Here is a 13061-nt window from a genome sequence, read left to right as displayed (position 1 = left end):
GCTCAGTTAACTCTACTTGATGTAGACTTCCATTTTACACCCAGTTTTGAGTGCCAAAAATGTTTGTTTCCTTCCTTCTCCCCCTACCCCCTGCCCTTCACTCCTTGTGCTCTGACACCTCTAGGCTTTTGGGATGAATCTCTTCTGTGCTGTGAATAGGTTGCTGTATCAGGCTTTGCCAATAGAGTCGATGGTAGCCTTCAGTCTCACTGACAACATGGTTACAAGCTGTAACAGAGAACTTGTCCTCAACGATAGTCATTTTGCTCTACTGCTCTTCAGAGGAGCTACTTGGAGCAGCAGAGTTTTGTGAGCTGACTGCAAGGTCTGAGAGATGACACTATTGCTTTGCATTAGGTTCACAGTTAGGTTTATTGTGTCATCCAAAGGCATACACTGAAAGCATTGGTGGGTCAGCCTTTACCACACATCAAGATCCTTAATAGCAAGGTAGGAAATGTATATGGATTACAAAAAAAAAGACAATCCAGTTTCATCATAAGTAATAAGAATTTGGAAAGCATATTACATTTCATTAGACTTTGCAACTTTAGTCAATCACTGCATCACATTAAGAGGAGATTTATGGGAGGCATATTATCCCACATTGGCCCACTGGAATGTTCTTACAGTTTCTCTGAAACCCCTACATTACTACATCCAGAAGAGGATGCTAAAGTTTGGTCTCATAAAACAAAGACAAGTTTGAGTTTTTGTGTTTTTTAGTCCGGGAATACATTTTTTCTTTGGGTGAGCCTGTAATGAAATTCTGGTAACGTCTCCATGTTCTCTGTGCAACTTAACAATAAAAAAGTTGGCTTTTGAATATACAGTAGTGGAATATGTGTTAAGCTTTCAAACCACATCACTTTCACAAGTGCTAAGGAGGGTACTCCAACGTGGAATAAGATTTCCAAACAGATAGGTGTAAGAACAATCCTGCTTTTCACAAGCTGCCAAGCAATGTAATTATGCACCTATACAATATACAGTTTAATTTATAGTTCAAGGAAAACAGGGAAGATAATACTTCCAAGCTGGTTAGGTTTGTACCTTTGTAAGCACAGTGGTACTTCATTCTCACCTCCAGGTCCCAGTCTTACTTGCCAGCTGGTGTTGGCACAAGGAATTCTACTTTATCCTTAAAACAGTGCACCACCAGGAATCTGCCTTAACACCTGGAATGACAATGGTCTGGAAATGGAAGAGGTCTGCATGGGTTTTTTTTATTATTTATTCTTTTCTTCTTTTTGAGCTTCTTTAGAAATTTTCTGTTTTCTTTGAAACCTAGCATGGCAAACATAGCCTTTTCTCTTAAAATGTTGTGAGTGGCTACACCACTTCTCTATTTTTATCTCATGTCACACTTGATTGAAAGGTTCTTTGCAGCTAAAATAACATGATGAAGGCATGGAAATTATTTTTGTCTTAGTTTCTATCGGAAGCTTAAAAGAAACCTGTTTCTTCATACAGAATTAGTATTCTTTTGCACACATACATATAGATGTGTGCTCCCCAAGGATAGGTGCATACACACATGTACACGCACACACTCAAAAGACACGCAAGGATGTATGGATTGCTAAATTCACACAGGGAGTACGCAATAGTAAGATTTCCAAGTTAGTCATTCAAATTTGCCCATATAGCTTTAAATTTTACCCTGTTGTGCATATACATTATAGCAATCTTCAATTAACTGACCCAGTACTCTATTTACCATCCCTTGACATAACTCGGAGCAGAAAAGAGGGCTGTTCAGTTAATGAAGAGTATTCAACTGTTAGTCAGTGTGCATTCGGTGGCATACTTGCAGCTCACTGTTTGGACCCTGTTAGACGACAGCAGCAGTCTTTTTCTCCTGAGGTCTTCTATATTATTTCCCAAGTTAATAAGTATATAAGCACTTCCAAAATCTGAGTAACACCCAAGCCAGAGAAAGTTTCATTATTGAAGCATACTTGTTCCACTGAAGCACAGGAAAATTAACACCTGAAGTATCTGTTAATTTTGGATGCCTTCTCTGAGATAGCAAGGACTGTGTTTTTTCAAAGTACCTGGTATTAGATACTAAGTACAAGACATGATTTTTATCAGTTGCAGCTGAGAGTGTTCAGCGTTTTTGTGTTTCAACCTTCAGACGTCCAAGTCAGGTGCCTAGAAAATGAAGAACCTATAATTAATGACCACCCCTGAAAAATTTAAATTACTTAATAAGCATCCTAGGGAATCTGTGGTGGAAGCCAGGATGGAATGTAATTCCCTCCCCCTCTGGAGCAATGCTCACTTTCTCAGCCATGAAACCATCTTTTCCTGTAATTCCTTGCCTTATTCCTGCACTTCCTAACCTCAGCTAAAAATAAATCAGCAATCTGCTTTGTTTTACAGTTCTACATCATCTTTAAAGGTTATCCATAGTTGCAACAAAATAGGCAAAATACGCTCCAGTGTGTTTCTAACTTACTCAGTAAGCCGTAATTTCCCTCCTCAGCCCACCATCACAGTCTTCCCACATGCTTATTCTGCTTCCTTAGGGACTTCACCGTACTTCACTCTCCTTTTCTTTATCCCATTCAGCTTGTCTTACTAAGTCCTTTTATCTTTTTTCCAGATTCTTGGCCAATGCATCTGTCTCTTTCCACTGCCCACCACCTATTTTTTCCCTCTTAGCTACTGGTCCTAGTCTCCCATTGCACTCTTTTTGTGCAATCTCGGTGTCTTCCCCCCGCCCCGTCCTCATCTCTTTGGCCAACCCCTCACTCTTAGCTCATCTGTCCCTGTGTTTTCTAGGGATCCTGACTTTGCATAGCTGTTTTGAGCTCCCCTTCTCCCCAGTTCCCCGTCTAACTTCATCTTTCCTTTCCCCTCCACCTGCTCTGCTCCCTCCCATTCTGGGGGGGTGGTGGGATGGCCCCTGCTGCTCCCTGACAGACACTTCCCCTAGGACAGTAAAGAGGGGCATTAGTCTTTATATATACTGGTAGTGGTGACAAGCATGGTAAAGTTCCATATGGTGAGAACATTTGAGATGGACTTAAAAGCTTCTGGGTCTAGAAGTTGCTTATGGCAGCAAAAAGATACACATTGCACTCCCTCTGAGGAAATGCAATCCGAATACAAACCAGACAGTAAAGGAGGAGGAGGGAAAGAAGGCTGAGATGTTTCTCTGTGAGCCTGTCCAAGTTTCTGTGCCACTGCTTTTGCATAGATTGTTATGGCAAGTAATCTTGGAATCCTATCTGAAACAGCAATTAGGGAGAGGCTGAGCCTAGTGAGTACGTATGTGTCTGCAGCAGAGTTAAGAGAGGGCCATCTGCTGTGCAGCATTTTATAAGTGTTTTCTTCTTCTAGGTGAACTACACCTACTGCACATGTGGCCAGTGAATTTTAAATAGATGAGTCAAAATATTCATGCTGCAAGGTTGCTGATGAATAAAGCTTAACAATCTGATTATACATGTGTGCGTGTGTGTATATTTATTTTTTTGTGCACATTACATGGAAAATAAAATTGCTACTCTGATGTGTTTGTGCTAATAGAAAATGAAGCCATTTACATTCCATTGTTAATGTGATTTTATGGTATTTATTGACATGGCAAGTTTATTTTAGACATATGAAGACCCAGGGGAGTGGGATTATAATAGCAACATTAATTTATCTTCTTAGTGCTAAGAAAGGAAAAAACCCAAACTTGCTAAGCCTTGTTTTACCTGCAGGGGTTCTGAAAAAAGCAGCTGTCACTTTTTAAAGTCTTATTTAGTATATGCCATCATTTTTCATCTGGCTTCTGAATTGATATTGCAGCTATGCTGGGGGAAAAGGAAGCTCTCCACCTGCTCCAAGTCCAGAACAAAGTACTTAATCTTGGAGACAAGCACTGGGAGCAAAAGGGAGTTTCTCTGCATGAATCTAGTTGTTCTGCCACAGAAATGATGGCAGTGGATTTGTGTCTCTAGTCTACTGTTGCTAATGCTGATTCTTGTAAGCTGATGGAGCATGGAGTACCTTATTACCAAATGCCATCATAGACATGTTTTGCAACCATTACTGTGCCACAGTTGTACAGTGCTGTGCTCTGAAGCGTTATGAAGGCCCTTAGGCAGCCTGAAGTAAAAACATTCGCTGAAGAATCATGAAGACAACTATCATCATCCAAGGGTGAATTTTAATTTGAAATAATTTTCATCCCCAAATAAAAATCTGTCATTTGGGTCATTGCTTCTGTAAAATGATTTTTTTTTTTTTTTTTTTTTACAGAAGCAGGAATAGTTTAGATCTTTTCTTGGCTATTAATCATGTTTGGTAAGCCATTTAAATGATTCAGTAAGTCTCTTTTATGAGTTATGCATTGCTTATTGTAAAGAATGGCATCGGAGTCTGCCCTTTCATCAATGTAGGTATGTATAAACCCGTAGATCCAAAAATGTTTCAGAGCTCCCAGCTATACAGTGGTATTGAAGGTCGGTGTCAGGGTGAGATCATGTACCAGCTCCTCCTGCGCATTGTTTTTCTTGTGAAGAGAATCTGCGTGTTTGGGCTAGACAGGAGCAGCAGCAGGCACCAGACAGAGAGACAAGTGCCCCGACACTCACCGGCTGCTTACTCCAGGCACCAGCCTCTGGCTTTCTCTTTGCCAAGTATTGCGCGAGCAGGTAAGTGTGCTGAACGTGTGATTTGATATTTCCTATTGGCTGAGCTGCCGATGGGTGCAGTCACTCCTTTTTTTAGTTTTCCTGCGTAAGAGAGTTGGTGGCTGGTCTTCCAAGAGACACGGTTTTCTCTTATTTGTCTGGATGCCAACTGAAACTAGTTGGATGGCTTTAAATCTTTTATAAAAATGACTCTTTAAGTAAAAGCTTTGCTTTAAGGTGTCCAACTACCCACGAAAAAGCTAAAAATAATAAATCCCTCTTGTTCAGAAATAGAGCTGTTCTCCCACTAGGAGTGCATGAACTTGCTTTATTGGCTTTTTTGTGGCCCTCTTCTATTGACAGAAGTGAGACCTGGAGATGCTAAGTGACAGTTCAGGTATGTTTGGGGAACCGAACCCCAAATCCTTGAGTCTCTATTGAAGTGACTGAAACTCAAGTTCAGTTCTTACTCTTTTTCTGTTTAAAAAAAAAAAAAAGAATGAAAGCAACAGAGAGCATTTTATCACTCCCTCCAAAGTTAATTTGTTCATGAAAGCACATAAAAAGCATGGAAGCTGAGGAAAAGTGCCTTCCTCCGAGGACGTGAGTACTCCTGTTGATTTCAGTAGGAGACAGCACAGCTACAGCTGGGATGAAGCCCTCTGCTTCCCGCTAGGTTGTATCTTGCTTGTACACACATAGTTAAGAAAATTGCTAAATCTGAGTCAGGAAGACTGCTCCCTATGGGACAGGTGGGCTAGGACTGTTGGCTATTTTTGCTGCCCACTGATGCAGGTGGCCTGATCTGCTTCAAGCAGTCATTGGGTGTATTCACCCCACAAATTCTCATGCCTATATTAATTTTGTGGCTTCGTAGTGTTGTACAAAGTGTGCAGGCTTCATTTTGTTACTTGGGTGTTGAAAAATGTGTTATGGTGTGTAATAATATGTAACTAAGTAAAATGGATTTCCTTTTAGGTTTTCTTTGGCCCGAATACATGTTATGCATTCTGTTCAAATCACTGAGAGAATTGTCTATTGAATGAGGCATGGTCAGGGTGTCAGGAGACTTGGATTTAACTCCCAGCCCTGTCAAAGTTTCCTGTGCAATGACTAAGCAAGTCAATTAGGCCTAGGTCTACAGAGAAATTTAAGGATATAACTCCAGGTGATCATGATCCTTCTTTGGCTGCTGCTGAATCTAGTTCCAAAATTGCTAATTTAGGTCACTCAGCCTTATGGCTTCTGAGAGCCTTTCTCCTCAGAAAATAATTCTTCCCATGGATGTTCAGGAGTCAGGGAGTCAAAGCTGGGGCTGAGGACTGAATAGCTCTAGCTGTAAGTTTATATACATCCTTTCCTCATTTGTAAGCTGTGAGGGAGATAAGATACAAGCTTTAGTATCTCCTCGCCTCACAAGGATACTGGAAGCAGTAGAGATCATGAGGAAAACATAAGCATGAGACCCTCCAGGTACTACTGGATGTCCTTTCAGATTTCAGTGGTTGTGATCCTTAAAAAGGAAGAACTTAATTTAAAAAATTGAAATAATCCAATTTACCAAGTCAGAGTTTGGCTAGGACAGTGGACTTAAATCTACTACTCTTGAGAGGATTGCTTTTGATACTCTCATAACACCAGCACAGAAGACATCATTTAGTTTTTCACCTGGAAAATAGCATTTTGATCCACATCCTGTGCTAAATTCATCCCGTGGTATTGAATCAGTGAGAGTAGATAGGCATTACAAGTTACCATGGCACCTCCTCTGCGATTTCCACTTCATGGTTCCCTTGAAGACCAGTCTCTTTTATGCAAGTACTGAATTTTTCACGACACTGCTTCCTGGGACAGTGTGTTTGTATTAAGTATTCCTTTTTCTATTTTTGTTTTCAGGTATAACACCGAAACCGAGCTTTTCAGATTGAACATTTTTCTCTGAAGACACAAACTTCATGTGTGAGATGTTACGAGCTCAGACCAGGTGCTGAGGCTATTTGCATTGCTGGGTCTGTCCACCTCTGCAGAGCTGCTTGGCAAATAATGTGGTCACAGTTTGGCGGTATTTCAGGAAGCCAGCAGCACAGAGGCATCTTGACGTCGTGGTGGCCTGCATTTACCAATGAATTAAAGTTTCATTCTTCATATTAAGGGTTTCACAGAGGTTGCTTGCTGCTCTCCAGAGGAGATGGGCAGCGGAGCTGTTCAGGAGATAAAAGCTCGCTGCCAAATAATCTGTTGAGCAAATAACTGGCTGTGCCTTCAGAGTGCAATCATACCGTGACTGTTCAGAAGGAAACAGCACTGAAAATGTCTGACAACGGTAAAGTCTCACAAACTTTAATCTCACAAGCTTATTACTCGCAAACTTAATTAGGTATCACAGTGAAATGCATAAACCTGTTTACTTCTATGCTCAGAAGGACTTTTGTGACATTTTGCAACAGTATAGAAATAGGCGGCACCTTACAGCTGTTATGTTTCAGTCTTGCTGTGTTTTCAGGAGGCACTAAGATGGTCAGTGGAGATACTTTTTCTCTTAGGTGTAAAGCTTTAATTTTATATGTATTCTAAGTAAACAGGATTAGGTCTATTTAACTGTAGTTAATTGTGAATTAATTTGCTATCATACCTATGCTATAATTAATGTCTTAATGGATACTTACATTAATATTTTTTGGTCCCATCTGCCCTGCTTTCCCTTGCAAATAAATATCCATGTTATAGTTAACAAATTAGTGGATGCTGAAGAAGAGAATTGCCTTTTCTTCTGTGGTGCGGATTGATTTTGAAACCCAGAAGTGACAGCAGTGGAAGAGCAGGCACTACTAAGTTACAGGAAGTGCATCCATATTCAGGTGGGGTTGAAGGGCACTTTCAAGATCTCTCTCCCAGTTGTCCCCACTTTCTGAGCTTTGGCTGGCATCAGACAGTAGTCTTGGAGTGCATGAACTGGATTCTTTTCAGGTGATACTAAACTGAAAGACAAGCTGTAGCATTCAGCCCATGGGGCCAGACAGGAGATAATCTTAAGTAAAATATCAAAGCCTGAAATGTGTGTGCTGTTGGTGTCAAAACCTCTGCATCAACAGTTTTACGCTAGAGTGGTCCACGGTACTTGCTAATGTAGACCCAGCTAAAAGGTAGCACAAACTAGAGTCTTTTTCTGCTGATAATTTCCAGGAAACTGGGAACAGAAAATATCCCTCATCTATAGAAAGACAGACCTCAGGATTTGTACTTTTTCAGTAGTCAGAAAAGAAATGGCATTCTTGTGCATTACTACTGATTATTTAAATTGCACCATTTGAATTCCTGTGCAATTGAAAGATCAGAAATAAGGATGCCAGGAAATAGTTTAATCTGCTGCTCCAGTTTCTCTCTACTGCTAGATAATCAGTTTTTGATGGAAAATGTGGCCAATGTATTGTCTCCTTTACAGTCAGCACTTCTGACTTTAATTTTAGTTTCCCCTGTTCCACTGTTCTTAAAAAATAAAATCACTTTTAATGAAACTTCAGTAAAGGTGCATTGAATCAGCCCAGCCATGTGCATTGTCCGCTTACAGCTGTGATAAACATACTGGGTGAGGGGGACTACATGATACCCCAGCACATATACACGCTTGTATACACACAGGGCCAATCCAAATGAATGTTTTCCTGTTTTCTGAGTTGGCATGAGCTTTATGTGTCTTTAAATCACAAACCTTGGGAATTGCTCTTGTTCTGTGGTGTCTGTCTTGACACAGCCAAGCATTCAGCTGTGCCTGCAGTTTCCAGAGGAGCACATGACTGAGGAAGAGGAAGACCTGCTAGGAAAGCAAGTTGCGGGAGGTCCAAGCAGTCAGGGAAAGAGGCTCTGGACCTGGAACCTCCTTGTGGACTCCGTGGTGAGAAGGCCACGTGGGGGGACTTGCAGGGGAGGATCCTGGCTGTGGTCTACAGGAGGTCTGTCTGGGAAAGGACAGTAGAGGAGGCCTAAGAGTGCATACTGCTGGGAGGGTCTCTGGGAAATAGTGAAGCAGGTCAGGCTGACCGCTGGAAGAGATAGCTTCCCATTGATTTAATAGGCTAAGCCTCCCGTACTACATGGAGAACATAATCCTGTTCCCCTAATACTTGCCTGCAGCTGGTGGCAGAGGAGGACTCATAAGCTTTAACAGAGGCTACCAAACCTTGACAGGACAGGAAAAAGGGAGCCCTGGAATATGGACTTACTGGGAACAGCCAATTTGCTCTGCTTGTCTAGAATGTTAGTTATTCATTGGAAAAAATGGAAAACGTACTTGAAGACACTGTAAATCCAGGTAGCACATAGCTGTCATTTATTTTTCAGGAAAAAAAAGAGAGGTCTATTTTTGTTCTTGAGCAATCTTTTCACTTTCCTTCTTTTAAAGCACGATGACGGTTAATGATTAATAGACACAGTCCACAGTGCTGCCAGCAGGAAGCCAGCCTAAATGTGGGGGAAGTCTAAATAATTGAAGGGAAAAGGTGACAGAGGCAGCCATTAGTTTTTCTGGATAAGAAAGTCTTCATTGCCTGGCTATTTGCCTGAATAAAAGGGAAAATTCACCATTTGATTAGTGCAATCTGTAGACTTCATGATGCACTTCCCTTGAGGGCAAAAGAAACAACAGAGTTCACTGTTTCTAAATTGGTAGAAATTGATGCAAACCCCCCTCATTTTTAATTGCGTTACAACATATTAGCAGGCTTGCAACATAACCAGCTTGTCAGAAATAACTGGGCAGCATTCCAGAAAAAAACCCTGAACACCCTACAGCAGAATGAATGATGTTGCACTGGGCACTTGCCTTCACAGAGTGACTCTCCTCCATGGACATCCTGGTGGTCACAGGAGACCCTGTATACTTGCAAAGAAGGTCAGTAATCAGTGGCATATGTTGAGCAGAAAACTAGCTCCAGTCTTCCCAAACTAGGAGATGAAAAGCAGAGGTATCCAAAATAAACAAACACTTTTCAAAGAGCAAGCTTTAGTTTGTTGAACTGTCCATTCTGGAGCTCTGTGTCATGGACATAAGTGTAGAATATTGTTTCAGATTCTTATCAGGAGAATAAGAGCTTCCATTCTAGTTTTTTTTGAACAAACTGTGGATTACTGTCTCAAATGACACTTTGCATAATTTAGTTTACTTTAATTTCTACTCATAATTTAACAAGTGCCATATCACAGGGTGTCCTATCTTCTACAGAAGTTTCCTAGAGCCTCATTAGTCCTTTTTGCATAAGCAATAACAATAAGGCGATTCTTAAATGTGTTCATTTAACTGGTGATATAAAATGAGAGGGTGGAAGCAGTAGCTACATCCAGCCTTTGACAATATCACATCCTGGACAAAGCTATCCGGACCTGTGAGGTGATTACAGTAGTAGCTGTACCTTGTGCAATGAAAGACAGGTATGTTGGTGCCTCTCCCTGTGGTGTGACAGCTGAGCTTTCTGACTGCTGTGGCATTCTGAGAAAAAGCTGTGGTAATATGTATATGGAGAATAATTCAGCAAAGTAAATTTGAGATCCTTGGCTGTGGCAGGATTTCTTCAAGAATTTGTGTCTGCTACTATCCTGCCCTCTTGATAAGGTCTTGGTGCTAGTTCTAGGATGCTGCTTGCATTAACTGATTGTCTCACTAACTTTTCTAAGAGGATGGTATTGCTCACAGTCTTCTTGTGGTTTACTGCTTTTGAAGGAATGTGTAGAGTTGATCTAAATTAGATAGATAGGCTCAGTGCAGTTTTGCTAGCCAAGTAGGTGACTGCATAACACCCTGGTCATGAGGATGACTGTTAAAACACTGCAAAGATTTCAGAAGAATTTTGTTGCATGCATATACTTTACCAAAATTCAAGGGACCCCCCCTAAAAATATCTTTTTCCTCTAACATTTTTCATTGTGTCTGTCACTTGCAGGTGGCAATGAGCTAACACCTTTTCATGTTAAGATTTGTGCTCTTGAACCATTTAATTAGGATCCTGATGCACGTGCTATGTGGAGAATAAGAACTGGAATTCACTTTCGACACTTTTTCATCCAGTAACTCCTGAAAGTTTTTTTTAAAAAATCTATAAAAATACAAGGAGATCTGCCAAACATAAGCTTGTACTTAATATCCTGGTGATGAGGATATTGTTATTGCACAACTTATTTCTACACTGGCATTTAACTATTTACGCATGTTCACTATGCTTTCATCAAAGGGGAAGTTTGTGACTTTGTGTAATGTTAAGTGGCTCTCCACAACCAAAGTTGTGTGTCTGCTTGAAGTGTTCCAGAAAGGTACTGAAACAATGTATAGGAGGGCAGTAGATCTTAATGCCCTTTTCAAGGAGTTTTTAAATGAAAGGGAACCACAAATGTATTTTGGATTCTTTTCCCAGAGGAGTCACACTCAAAGATAATAATACTAAGAACAAAGGCTGAAGAGAGAAACTGGAGTTAAGGGGCTATGTTTGAGAGCAGAAAGTACTAGTGATTCCTTGGATGTCAATGAGAAGGAAAGATGCCAAAAGAAAGAAAAAGTGGAAGTGAAGTAGCAAGCAAAGTCAAGCAAGACAAGGTTATGGAGGAGGAAAGAGGCTGTGGCTGTGGCAAGAGAAAGATGATTGAATGCACAGGAGTAGGAAGAGCTCCACAGTCCAGACTCAGAAGCATTTAGCTAAATTACAGACAACTCTTATGTATGAATGAAAGTCAATGATATATTCTGTTGCTTATTTAAATGTGAAACATCCATAATAATGCATTTTGCCTGCAGAGACTCAGGGTGTAGCAGCTACCTTCCCACAGTGACAGTCAGTGTAGAAAACTGCAGAGAGGCCGTGTCCTGATCCCACCACTATTTCCCATCTGGTAACGCTGAAGATGATTTTCCCTTCCCCACTTAACAACTTTGCAGCAACAGACGCCTGCAGTCAGGTACCGGAGCTAAGGGAAGGGTCTCAGAGAAGCGTTACAGGAAGATGTGAGGCAGGAGCAAGGCTCCTGCCAAAAAAAGGAGCTTGGATGATGAAGGAGGGACTGGAGCCTGAGGCTTAATCTGAGACCATGTGGGTATTAAAGAGGGGGCACATCTAGTCCTGGTGGAGGGTGAGCTGAAGACTATTGTTGCATTGGGTTTTCTGAAGCAAACCTCATGTGTTTACTGTGATCTTTTAGAGGAAGTGGAATATAATTATTTCTTTTGAGCAACAATTTTTATGTGGACAGTTTGTATATTTAAGCTGTTGACAGCAGTTCTAATGCTATTCCTAACAGAGCTAAATTACAGAACAGAGGCTTCATTTTTATTCATCAAGTAACACATTCTAAGTCTGCAGTGATTCTGAGTGACACTGGGGAAAAATCAAAAATGTGTGTGACCTGTTTTGATTGCTACATCTCTAATCCTGATTTTTATTTCCACTATTTTAATATCTTTGAGTTTGATTAATTATTTCTAAACACAGAAATGATGAAAACTACAAGAACTGGCTGTAAGACTGCTTAGATATTGTACCTGGTAAGGATAATTTTCATTAAGATGCCACCACCATATTTACAAAGTACTCAGAAGCTGATTTATTATGTCTCCTGGGCACTCTGCACTTCTCAGTGGATATTTTCCTGAGCTTCTGTGACTTCTGGAAGTTTGCTCTCATTCTGGCACATGAGAAATTGATGTACCAACCAGCTTGCTTAAGCTGATGAGAAAGTCTGTGTTAGAGGTAGGTACTACCAGATTTCAAATCCCAGACTAATATTTTAAACCCACATTTTAAACAGGTCAGTGCTTGGTTGGATCATCATAGTAATTTCAATTTGACTTCCTCACCTGAAGCTGACTAAAGTAATGTTTTCAGTGCATTGATATCCTTAACTCATTCTGTTCTCTTGTGCTTTTTTGAGATGGGAAAGGTGCTGCAGGTGCTTTCTACTTTCATTTTTCATTTGGCTTGCAAAGGAGTTTAATCAGCTTTTATTCACTGAAGAGTATCTCCATCTAAAGAGTTCACTTACTGACAAAAAGGTCAATGAAATCATAAGGGAACCATCAATGTTTCCATTCCACATCCATGCTGTAAAGTGTAAAGTCACTCTTATTCTATCTGCTAGCAAGAACATCCTCAGCATTTCTCAGAAGAAAAGGACAGTCTTTTTCTCTGTTCAGTGGAAGCATCTATCTTTCAAGCTCTAGATTCAGACAAGTAGGCGTAACTGTAGGCTTTTCTGAAGATCAGCTGTTCATGAACAGGTTTGCGCAGGTGTGGATTAGTTGTTAATAAGCAAGGTCACTGATGAAGGCTGGGTTCTTACCCTCTGTAAGTGTATGATGATGGGATTTTTTTTCAGTTAAGAACTGGACCAGAACTATTTTGGTTTTTAAATTTTCCAAGTAAATTTTTAAAAAATATTCATATATTTTCA

The sequence above is a fragment of the Buteo buteo genome, chromosome 1 (assembly GCF_964188355.1).
Source record: "Buteo buteo chromosome 1, bButBut1.hap1.1, whole genome shotgun sequence".
NCBI lineage: Eukaryota > Metazoa > Chordata > Aves > Accipitriformes > Accipitridae > Buteo > Buteo buteo.
Note: the sequence above shows the minus strand (reverse complement) of the source record.